The following is an 11831-nucleotide window of genomic DNA, read 5'->3' on the forward strand; positions in this document are numbered from 1 at the left end:
CAACTCACTGTGCGCCACTGAATATCGCCGACATATTTTTTAATGCCCCTATTAAAAGTCACTGTGATTGTTTAGCCTGGAATGTGTGTCTTCCCACTACCATGTGTATTTTTGCCAGAGGTTTTGCTTCTACGGACGGTGTAGTATTGGGTGGACATTTTAAAAAGACGCCGGTTGATAGCAGCTCACTGCGGCTGCGTAGCAACCGTCTCTAAGCAACCGTGACTACAGCGGCAGTTCGTGGGGATTGGGGGGGAGGGTCCTATTTAGGTCCCGCAACGACAGTTTATATCAGTGGTCCTCAACCTTTTTATTACCACGGACCGGTCAAGACTTGGCAATTTTGCAGCGGCCCAGGGGGATGGGGGGCCGTCAGATAATGCTTCTTCATGTTGGTGTTCCCGCTAAAGCCTTTTGTTGTTTTTGTGTTTTTGCCCCGATTTTTCCGTTACGAGAATCTTACATCGTCCTGCAGTGTGTGCTGTGTTACGTGGGGGTGTGTTGAATATGCCCGATCTAAAATCGGGCATATTCAACATTGTCTTGACCCGATTATCCAGCCTGTGGGGTTTTTACTGACTGGGAGCGAGAACGCAACCTGTTGAATGTGACAGGTAGCCAATCAGAAAGCGCGGTGACGTAAGCACGGCGAGGAATCCCAAACAGTTGACATGGCAACTGAGAATCCGGTGGACATCAGGGGTGATATGTAGAAATGTTTATTACAATATGTAAAGGTAATTTTTATATATGTTTATTATATGTGGTTATGTTTATTCAGTTAAAAATGTTAACGAACAAACATAACCCACCTCCAAATCATAGTGCAGCAAATGTCTTTTATCAAAGGCCTTTTCTTTTTAAGTCTTTTATCGCTTAAAATGAGCCACAAACTATCACTGCTGCTTCTACATCGTCATTCTGTGTTTGATTATTCTAAATGGTATGTTGGGGGTTTTACTGGATTTTCTTCTGGGATGTACGTGAGTGGAATCGGTTCGTGAAAATTTTAACTCACGATAACGACTAATGGGAGCCCTGAGCTTGTTTCTCTGCAACGAGATGGTTCCATCTGGGAGTGATGAGAGACAATGACACCCGAAGTGTTGCTTATGCTCAGGGTGCACAGGGTCTCTAGTGGAGAAGCAGTTTGAAGCTTCACTGCCTCATTAACATCCGGTCACCATATCATGCAGAGCTTGGAATGTGGGAATAACCTGCCGGGATAAATCCATTCTCCTGTCTCTTCTCTGGGCCTTTTCCCTTCACAAAGAAACTTTCCACAGAATCTGATCTGTTTCTGACTCATTTTGCTGCTTGTGGCTCAATGTTGGCACACAAGACGTAACCGAGAGAATCCGGTTAAAGGACTTTCAAAATAAACGATCCTCCAGACTCAAATAATACATAATACGGAAATATTTAATTATTTCTTGTGCGGTCCGGTACCAATTGGTCCACGGACCAGTACCGGTCCACGGCCCGGGGGTTGGGGACCACTGCACTAGATCACTGAGCGGATTTGCCATTTACGTTTTACAAAAGAATTTTAAAAAGCCTTACCTGGCTGTTAATACAACGTGCAGCTGCTGCCGAGTTACATAGATGCAGGAACATAAAGAAAAAAAAGAGCAGGAAATATTGGTGGGGACATGTCCACACCAGTCCTTCAGGAAGTCACACGCCTATGCTTTTTGAGGACAACTTACATTGGTCAATCACCCCAATTTACATCATTTTTTAAATCTGGGGGGACCAGAGCACCCGGAGAAAACCCACCACTAACACGGGGAGACCAGACAAACTCCCACAGAAAGAGGCTCCTGGTTGAGAACCAAGACGTCTTTTCTGTGAAGATGCCGTGTTAACCATTGCGTCACCGTGCTGACCATTTTTTTTTGTCTGGTCTAAAATAAGAAATGTATTTTGGGGTTTTGCAAACGGTTCACAAATTAACTAGACAAATTTTCTGAGTCACTTGATTCGGAGGTTTTCTTGCTTTTCTTCCATTGTTGTGGTTTCCTGATCCCCAAACTGTGTCGTATCCTTGTCCACAGTGATTCTTTTTTGCCGACTGCCTCCACTGATTCCTCTGACAGATTTTCCACACGGTGCTCTGTCACTTCCCTGGGTTCCATGTCACTCAGCATGTCTTCCACAAAGTCACTTACGTCCTTGGGAGATGCATGAGGAACATCAATGTCCTCTGATAGGGTTTCCTCTAAGAGAAGGCCCAGACTCAGGGAGACGAGGTCAGAAATGTTAACAGAGGTCGTGTCTTCCTCATCTGGTTCTGGCCACTTTGCCATTTTTTGTCTCTGAGGTCCTAATCTGTCTCTGTGTTGACGCTCAGTTTTCATTTTTTCCTTCTTTGTTTTGTAACGAAGCCCACAGCCGGAGTGCCGTTGTCGGAACGCAGTCAGTTGTTTTTCTAGATTGTCCTTCTGAGCTTGAAGCTGGTTGATAATCTTCTGGTCACTCGTCACTTTCTCTGAATAAGCCTTCATCTCTTTGTCTACACTCTGGTTAAATATTTCTGCCTGATGTATTAGAGCAGAAACATTTCCCTCGTATCTGGTTTTAAGTTTCTGGTACGTAACTGTCGTAAACTCCAGAACACACTGAAGATGTTTTAGTATCTTATTTGATTCATATCGCAGGAAAGAGACATCTATGGCCTTTCTCTGATCCAGATCATACTTTTCTGCTTTGAGTGTATTGATAAGCTCAGTAAGGTCATTCTTTGCTTTATCCAAATGAGTTTCATTCTCATGAGTCATTTCATCCTGATAATTCTCCTTTTGCTGTCTAACATGTGATTCATACCTCCGCTTTAACTCTTGGTATGAACCCTTCATCTGCTCCAGCTCTCTCTGCAGACATTTCTCTCTTTCCTTGAAGCTGTCAATCTCCTTGGACATTTTCTCTAGGAGATTTTGGTCCTGCATGAGTTTGTCTTCATAGGCCAGCTGCATGTCAACCTGCAGTTTCCTCTTAGCAATGTCTGCTTCGGATTTGGATCGAAGCTCCTCGTAGCAGGCCTTGATGTGGTCCAGCTCTTCTTGGAGGGCGTTCTTTTTTTCTTTCTCTGCCTTAACCTGTGACATTAACTCTTCCTCGTTGACAATATGAGCTGCCTTCAGTTGCTCTAAGTCCTCTTGCAGCTGCTTTTTCGTCATGTCTCTGTTCACCTTGGACGCGATAACAGCAGGGCTGAGAGTAGCTGGACTGTCAAACCTTTCTACTACCTGTAGTTCTCTCTGCAACTCTATCGTCCTGTTCATAAAAATCCTCTTAATCGTTTTCTGCCTCTGTAACTCATTTTTTGTGTCCTCCAGTTCTTTTTGGGTAGAGGTCAGCTTTTGGTTCTCGTCAAACAATCTGTCTCTCTCCATTTCCAAAAGAGATCCAAGTCTTTGGAACTCTCTCTGGAAATCAATCAGAGGAGGTCTGTTCTCTACCCAGCCTTGCTGATGTTGTTCAGCTATCCAATCCGACTGCTGGGGTCTCATCCCACCGTTGGAGTAATGTTGCCTTTGATCTGACATGTTTTCACAAAACAATGGTTGTTCAAATCCGTCTTTATCCGCAAACAATCTCCCTCTGAGGGTTATACAGTGTTAGGGTGACTGATTTATTCTTTCTGTAGTCTTTGGTTCATGGTTATTTTTTGTTGAGGCATTGCGCATTAGGACAATGTCCCGTCTTTTTTGCTCTTACTTTTTTAGTTTCGGGTAGTTGATGTGGTATAATATGGCAAAGAGGTATTATTTTTACTACTGCGAAACACTAATCATCATTTCAAAAGCTCAAATAGTGAACTACTATCACCTGTACCACAATCGTAACTCTCAAGAGAATTGAAAAGAAGGCTTTGTGTAAACAAAGCAGAGGTAAGGTGAAAGTTCTTCCATAGTTTTGTAATGGGCAAGAATCATATCCCCAAGTCCAACATCTTTCTGCCCAGCTTTCAAACCAAACAGCCAGAGAGATATTTACAAGGGAGCAGCAGAGGAGATTGATTTACCAGTTCATCACAACAACTTATGGTCTCATCCAAGATTTGTGGAATATTGGAATATTTAGGTGTTAGTGTAACACAGTAGAGAAGGGTATAGTATATATTTTAGATAAATGCCAATAGGTTCGGCTATCGGAGCACGGTGGGGTGTTTAAATGACACACATAAAGGCAGTTGGATGGATTTAAAGAATAACTGGCTTTAGTGACATAAAACATAAAATTGACAGATTTACAAGACACACAATTATAAAAATAAAATTACACACAATAAAATACATAAAATAACAACAATAATACTTGGCCAAGTGCTAACTCTCAATTCCAAATCTGTTGGGTGCACCCTGGTAATCCGTACTCTAATTCCATTAGTCAACAGATCAATCAAATTAATTCCCAATTCAGACTTAACTCGACATCAGTCACAGGAGAAGAATTTCCACCACAGCAGTTTGTTATAATGTCTGAAATAAAAACCGGCCCAAAAGGTAATGTCCAAAATGCCAGGATAAAATAATAAGAATGAAGAATGTCAGTCAGTGGTCTCACACATACCACACCGCAGGGTGCAGCAGGACTAGAAATAGGAAAGAAGAAATCCCATTCTTTCTTTAAGTCCAAGAGGGAAGGCTCGCCATCAAGGTCATCGGAGGAATCCACCTGAGGAACAATCCAGCAAAATTAAAAAAAACCTGACCTGTCAGCAGACAGGACCAGCAGAAATATAGGAGTTTGATTAAGCAGTTCTAGCTTTAATCCTTTTTCAAACACAACAATAAAACGTTACATTTTAACCAAACCCAGCAAAGATTTACATTTGAATAATTAAATAAATCAAATAAAGGCTATTTTTTAACAACAATGTGATAAACAGAACAAAAACCCAAATGAAAGGCTCAGGATATGCTCACCAATCTCAATGCAACACGTTTGGGACAACTGTATAGTGGCTCCCAGTCCGGATGCGTGGGGCACTAGATAGTTTAACAAGCATATTTTTTTATGGTTTAACCTCGATAATATAAGAAAGTAAAATATATTATAGTTAAATTTTACCTCTAGCTGAACGGAGAATAAGACAAACCAACTGCCAGAATTTCTGGCCCAGAAAGAGCTAACGGTTCCAACGGCTCTAACGGCAGTAACTGAAGTTCAGTCTTTATATTCGATAAACATTTTCCAGCTTAGAAGTTGGATGATCAAACAGTAAATCTATTTACAAAAAGAGCTTGTTTGCAGTTCGTATATAATGCAGTTCGTATATAATACAGTTTGTATATAATACTTTAACTGTCTCAATATATACTCTTATGCTACGCAGCTCAGCAGTCTCAGTACGTCGGATCTCTCCCGCAAACCAACAGTGCTGCAGACCCGGGGGAGAAGGGCGGGACCCACAACGGCAGTCTGCATTCTCATTGGTTCATACACTTTGGAAACTAAACTTCCTATTGGCTAGGTACACTACCTGGCTTCCTTAACCTCTGTGTCTTAAAGGGGCATACCCACTTTATGTGGGTTACATTAGCATGTCATGACAGCAGCAATCCTTCCTGCCCGCAGCAATCCATCAACTCCAAGATACTTGGTGGATATTACGACATCCATTTACATTGAACTGAATTGGTGATTTGCTGATGCTACATGTCAGAATTAGTCAAATATTTAGTGCTCCAATGTGCAAGTGGTTACTGGACACTTTTGTTGTTCACACGTTGATTGATATGATTCCTTTGGAGCTGAACACAGTTCCCCGCCGGCTGCTGTTCACTCAGGATGATTTGCATTCTCGGATCCTTTCTCACGAATCATAATGTTTTTGAAGCTTCATTCCCTCATTAACATCCGGTCACCATGTCATGCAGAGGTTGGAAAGGTGGGAATCACCTGCCGGGATAAATCCATTCTCCTGTCTCTTGTCTGGGCCTTTTCCCTTCACAAAGAAACTTTCCAAAGAATCTGATCTGTTTCTGACTCATTTTGCTGCTTGTGGCTCAATATTGGCGCGCAAGACGTAACCGAGAGAATCCGATTAAAGGACTTTCAAAATAAAAGATCCTCCAGACTCAAATAATACATAAAACGGAAATATTTAATTATTTCTTGCACTGCCCGGTACCAATTGGTCCATGGACCGGTACCGGTCCGCAGCCCTGGGGTTGGGGACCACTGATTTATATGACCTTAATATTTCCCGTGTTTTGTTTTGGTCATTATTATTACACTTATTGTTGAGATGTGTGTGATAGGTGTGTCGATCAGACATTTATGGCAATACGGAATAAATCGCGTCCTGTATTGGGGCGGAGACAAAAACAACCACCTGTCATTTTAGGCTAGCTTAAGCTAACCTGAATATTTACAACTCTCTTGTTGATACACTGGCGTTACTTACCTTCTGTCTTTCAACCACTTTGAAAAGCTTTTCTTCGTCTCCCCAACATCTTTATCCCTCCTCCTATTCCGTTTTCTGTTTTGTGCCCCAGAGTGTTTTTCTGCTGCCCCATCTTTAGCTCCCTGTTGGCGAGCTAAATGGTGCATTACTCCATTACTTTCTTTTATATTTTATTCAAATATAAAAGAAAAGGGGGAGGGGGCGGGGGGGCACGCGCCTCAGCGCATTCTCGAAGGGCCGCTGCTCAAGCTACCTGTATGGACCTTACCACAGGGGCCGCTTTTCATTGGCTGATGCCCATTCTACGTAGTAGCGCGGCTACCACGTGCGTGGCCGTCTCACAAACACACTTAGCTTCCCATAATGGCAGAACTGATACAACTTCTACACCTTGAAGCCTGTCTGCTACACAGTCTTATGTTAGCTAAACAGATCAATATGCAATGTGTCTGTATCTGACATACACTAAAGATTTTATTTTAGCAGAAAAGGCTTTGGACTAAACTGTTACTCGTGTTAGCCACGTTAGCACCAAGTACAGCTAGTCAATCAACCATCGCTGTGTTCAGGGAAGCGCTGATTAATAATCGAGAAATAAATATCAAGCCTGGAAACTTGATATCGTAACGGACTGAATGTTATGTTTTTAAGGTAATCTTTGCTCGTCTTGCATGGCGCAGGCGGTTGCCACGGTAACAGGTGTGCTTAAAGTACAAAGAGAGAGAGAGAGAGTAAAAAGGTAGGAGTGGTTTTGAGTTGATCACCTGTTCGGGTTATTTTACCTTTGTTTACCTTTGTTGTGGCGCATTACAGCCGCTGTAGTTTCTAAACGTTGGACTAATTACCTGGTTCGTTTGTGAGTTTACCTCATTCATAACAAACATCAAATAGAACAAATATGTTTCATAAAATTTTAACAAACAAATGGCTTCTACCGCGGTAATTATGTGAAATTAAATTAATTATATCCCAACTTCACAGGATGTGGTTTTACTTTTACAGAGCTCTTTGGTTCCTCCTATCAGTCTGTAGCTTCTCATATTGACGTCATCAAACCAAATGTCAGATCTACCATAACTGACTGACACCTGCTGGCCTCAGGTTTGCAACCAGCTTGTGACTGAGAAACCAGTAACCTCCTCCCAGTGACAGAGTCTCACTGAGGAAGAAACTGCATTAGGTTTTCTATCACTTTGTTATTTCTGCTATAACTGATGTATATTCGCATATAAAATAAGTCAATAGAGTTTGATTTACAATTTTTATGTCTTCGTGTCATGAGGTAGATCTCAGCCGGCTGGTGAGAGAAAAAGTAGATCTTGGTCTCAAAAGGTTTGTGTACCCCTGATGTAGAGGGTGTGTGGATCTACCGTTTCCTCATCGAGTGAAAGCATTTTGCTGTGACGCACAATGTTGGACGCGTCGCGTGGCTCAAACACCTTGATCTCATCCCAAAAAGTTGACATGACTTGTTAGTTCCTCTGTTCATTGTAGTAGCGGATATATTGTGAAAATCAGGTAGAAATTATGCACTAATCGAGTCATGTTTACATAGAAACAACGCGCTGCGAGGCTTTGTTTGTGAGACTTGCGGCCACATGGGTCGGTTGTGGGCGGAGCTTGGTAAGGTCCATGGGAGGGGAGAGCGGCTGGCAGGAGGGGAGGGGCGCCTAATCAGTGCTGTTCCTCTGTTATTGATCATTTCATACACAAACAGCTGTTAAATACATAAAATGCTGACTAGAAAAGAAAAATCCCCATATCGCTTTTGCGCCCCCTCTAGTGCAGCGCCTCTATGCGTTGAATAAACTGCATACCTACTTTTGGCGCCACTGCTCACCGTTTTTATCAGAAGGAATAGAGGAACGTTTCTGTCTTTCTCGACTCCTTCTGACTCAGAGGGACTCAGATGCCGGTCCCAATTCGGAGGACTGTCCCGACTCAGAGGCAGGTCCCGACTCAGGGACAGGTCCGGACTCAGGGGCAGGTCCGGACTCAGAAGCAGGTCCCGACTCAGAAGCAGGTCCCGACTCAGAAGTCGAGCCCGACTCAGATCCCGGTCCCGACTCAGATCCCGGTCCCGACTCAGAGGTCGGTCCTGACTCAGATCCAAGTCCTGACTCAGATCCCAGTCCTGACTCAGAACCCAGTCCTGACTCAGATTCCGGTCCCGACTCGGAGGTCGGTTCTGACTCAGATCCCAGTCCTGACTCAGATCCCAGTCCTGACTCAGAGGCAGGTCCCGACTCAGATCCCAGTCCTGACTCAGATCCCAGTCCCGACTCAGATCCCAGTCCCGACTCAGATCCCAGTGCTGACTCAGATCCCAGTCCCGACTCAGATCCCAGTCCTGACTCGGAGGCTGGCTCCATGTCTGGTCCACTTTTAGAGGCTTCTTGAGTCTGAACAACGTCTGAATCGTCTCCACAGCAGACAGCATGTTGAATCCACTTCCATGCCTTCCTGAGAAAATCTTTCTGAAGATTAATTTTCCTAGAACCTGCCAGGGTTCTTCTGAAACTCTGTGTGGGCTTGTAAAAACTATTGGGTTTTCACTTTTGATCATTTTAAACAGCAGTTCTCTAACTACATCATCATTGCCACAGAGAAGTTGAAAGATGTCTCAGCAGAGTTTTCTTTCCATCTCGTCAAAAAACACTAAATCTATGTCCTTTACTACGTCACTCCTGGAGCTTTCGTCACTCGTCTTTATTGCGCTGTCCAAAATGTCCAAATGAATTTTGTGTTGACTGACCGGAGAATTAACTGATCAGTTGGTGATGTCATGGACTTTATGACATCACAAAGGCATCCTTAGAAGGGCCTCATGACACAGACATTATTTGAAGTCATGCTGATGACATCATTGTCAGCAGCATGGCAACTGTTGCTAGGGGTAATAATAGCACACAGTGAGCATATGAAAAAAATTAATCCTTGTGCATTAAATACATTTTTCCCACAAGTCTGAACTGGAAGTGACCTGTGCAGCTTCGCCAGAACAGGTTGGGCCAGGGAACCATTGGTCCCTCCACTTTACCCCCCTACACATTTTTATTAATAGTGTGAATGAATGCTACAGGCATTCATTAATGCTGCAGGCATTCATTAATGCTGCAGGCATTCATTAATGCTGTAGGCATTCATTCACACTATTGAGTTCCACTTTTCTGGTTGCTTTGTAAATTTCGCTTCACTTCTTCTTCTGCATACTTTGCTCTATTTTCACCATTCAACTTTTATACTATCCAGCTTGCTCTCCTAATGCCGACTATTTCTCTTGGTATTCATAACCTTCATACTTTTTGTAATATTCAGCTTTTTATGAATTTTTCACCCCATGGGGGAAACCGCTCCATCCTGTGGCAGAATTGAGAATTACAATATAAAATGTCTGTTGTGTTTCACAGTGGATGTTTTAGGTCCTGCCTATCAATGGCAATCAATCATCCAGTTTCAGGCCTGATGGAGGACACAAGGCAGCGGCCATTTTGAAGTTGGGCAGTTTAACAGCTTTTATGCTGTTTAACACCTGAGAATAATTTGACCTTTTGACGTAGTTTTTTTAGTCCTGCATGTGGCATGTTTTTTGTAGTCACCGTGTAAACGATGCCTCCAAACAAATGTTGATATCTTACGAATCATAAAAGGTTTGGATTTCATTCACTCACCGTCACACAAGTATATAATTACGGTACTTAATTTTAAAAGAGCAACTGATTTTATATTAAGCAATTATAATGTAAGTTGTGTAACACCTTTTCACACTGATGTAATTTGGCACCATAAAAACAAAAAGTGATTTGATTCGACTGATAAAATAATACTTAAGCACATTTTATTTTGGATTGAATATCTGGATTACTTATTTTGGGTTTTTTTATTAGATATTTTAAGTGACATTTAAAACATTCAAAAAAATGCAGATATAAATAATTATTTGATTTGGTGGTGTTTAATGAAAAACAAATATTTATCCTATAAATCTTTTAAACCTGTGGTGCTTTGAAAAGCACAATTACATCCAAATCAACATGTTTTGATACCACCTGCGTTTTATTCCCTGTATTTTTCTTGAACCGCTTGAGGTTCTCTGAATGTGTTACCAAACGTGACCACTAGAGGTCCCCACTGGATTTCAAAGAGCCTAAATTTATAGGTTTCTGTAAAAAAAAAAAAAAACTGTAAGTGAGTAAAGAAAGTTTACTGATACATTTATAAGAAAAATCCTCAGTCCAACAATGAGAAAAGAATTAACAAACTGGCTCATAAATTTGTCCTATTTTATTAGTATTATTCTTGAGAGAGCCTCTCTTTGTGCTGTTTGTGTTAATGCCTAGTGAGAAACAGAGATGTTGTCACTAAATAGTCTTAATAATACACTTGTGGGAATCTTTCTACAACAAAACCACACATGTGTCATCATTGAAGCTACAAATAAACCAAAGCTTTTAAAAAAGAACAAACTAATCGCATTTGGGTCGTCTTCTTGTACGGAATCGTGATCAGCTGCATCGAGACAAGGAATCCTTCTTTCCACATCCCATGACCAGAAACCTGATTTTCTCTTGCAGCACGTGAATTAGTGAAAAACAACAAAAAAAAAGACTCCAATAGAAACAAAAGCTGTCGTCAGTTGAACTGATCAGTGAAAAACCACTCACCACCTGAGACACACGGCTGGTTTCTGGTACACTGGGGTCATTTGAGTTCTTTGTGTCATTTCTTCAAGTGCCACTGCCTTGGTAAAGTATTCATTCTCCTTAAAGAAACAGCCTTAATGCACTTCACCTCTATATAAAATACTAACAAAAAAAGAGCACTTATTTGTAATTTCTTAAAAACGACAACCTGATAAGTGTGGCGTACCCTTTTAAATGTACCCGTCTCTCCCCCATCTTCACTCTGACTTGCAGATGAATCACATACATAAAATCCAGTGTAGCTTTTCAGCCCATATTTAAAACATTATCACAACACAAACTTCAATCCAATTTGAAATCAGGAAAGCCTTGAAATTCTTGTTTGCTAGCACTCTGAAATGGAGGTTTGTTCAAAAAAATGGCACAGAATCATTTGAAAAGTTTGTTTATTCGTTCAGCTGCTACTGTTAAACCAACACATGCATTTTTCTTACGATTGTGGCTCCATTTAGAAGAAATTAAACGGTTCTTTCCACAGTACCAAACAGATTACCTATTGTTACAACTTAAACACAAAATTGGCTACTTTTTATGCACATTTTTACATTTTTGATTCTTACATGCCTCATCTTAATTACGTTTTGTTAACCATCTATTGTGATGGTCCGAGCTCATCGGTTGCGATTTGTTTTCTTTTTCTCTGCTGAACTAAAAATCCAACATGGCCGCCCGAGCAAACTGTTTTCTGGCGCCTCAATTATCACCGTCATAGA

This window comes from Xiphophorus couchianus, chromosome 14, assembly GCF_001444195.1.
Source record: "Xiphophorus couchianus chromosome 14, X_couchianus-1.0, whole genome shotgun sequence".
NCBI lineage: Eukaryota > Metazoa > Chordata > Actinopteri > Cyprinodontiformes > Poeciliidae > Xiphophorus > Xiphophorus couchianus.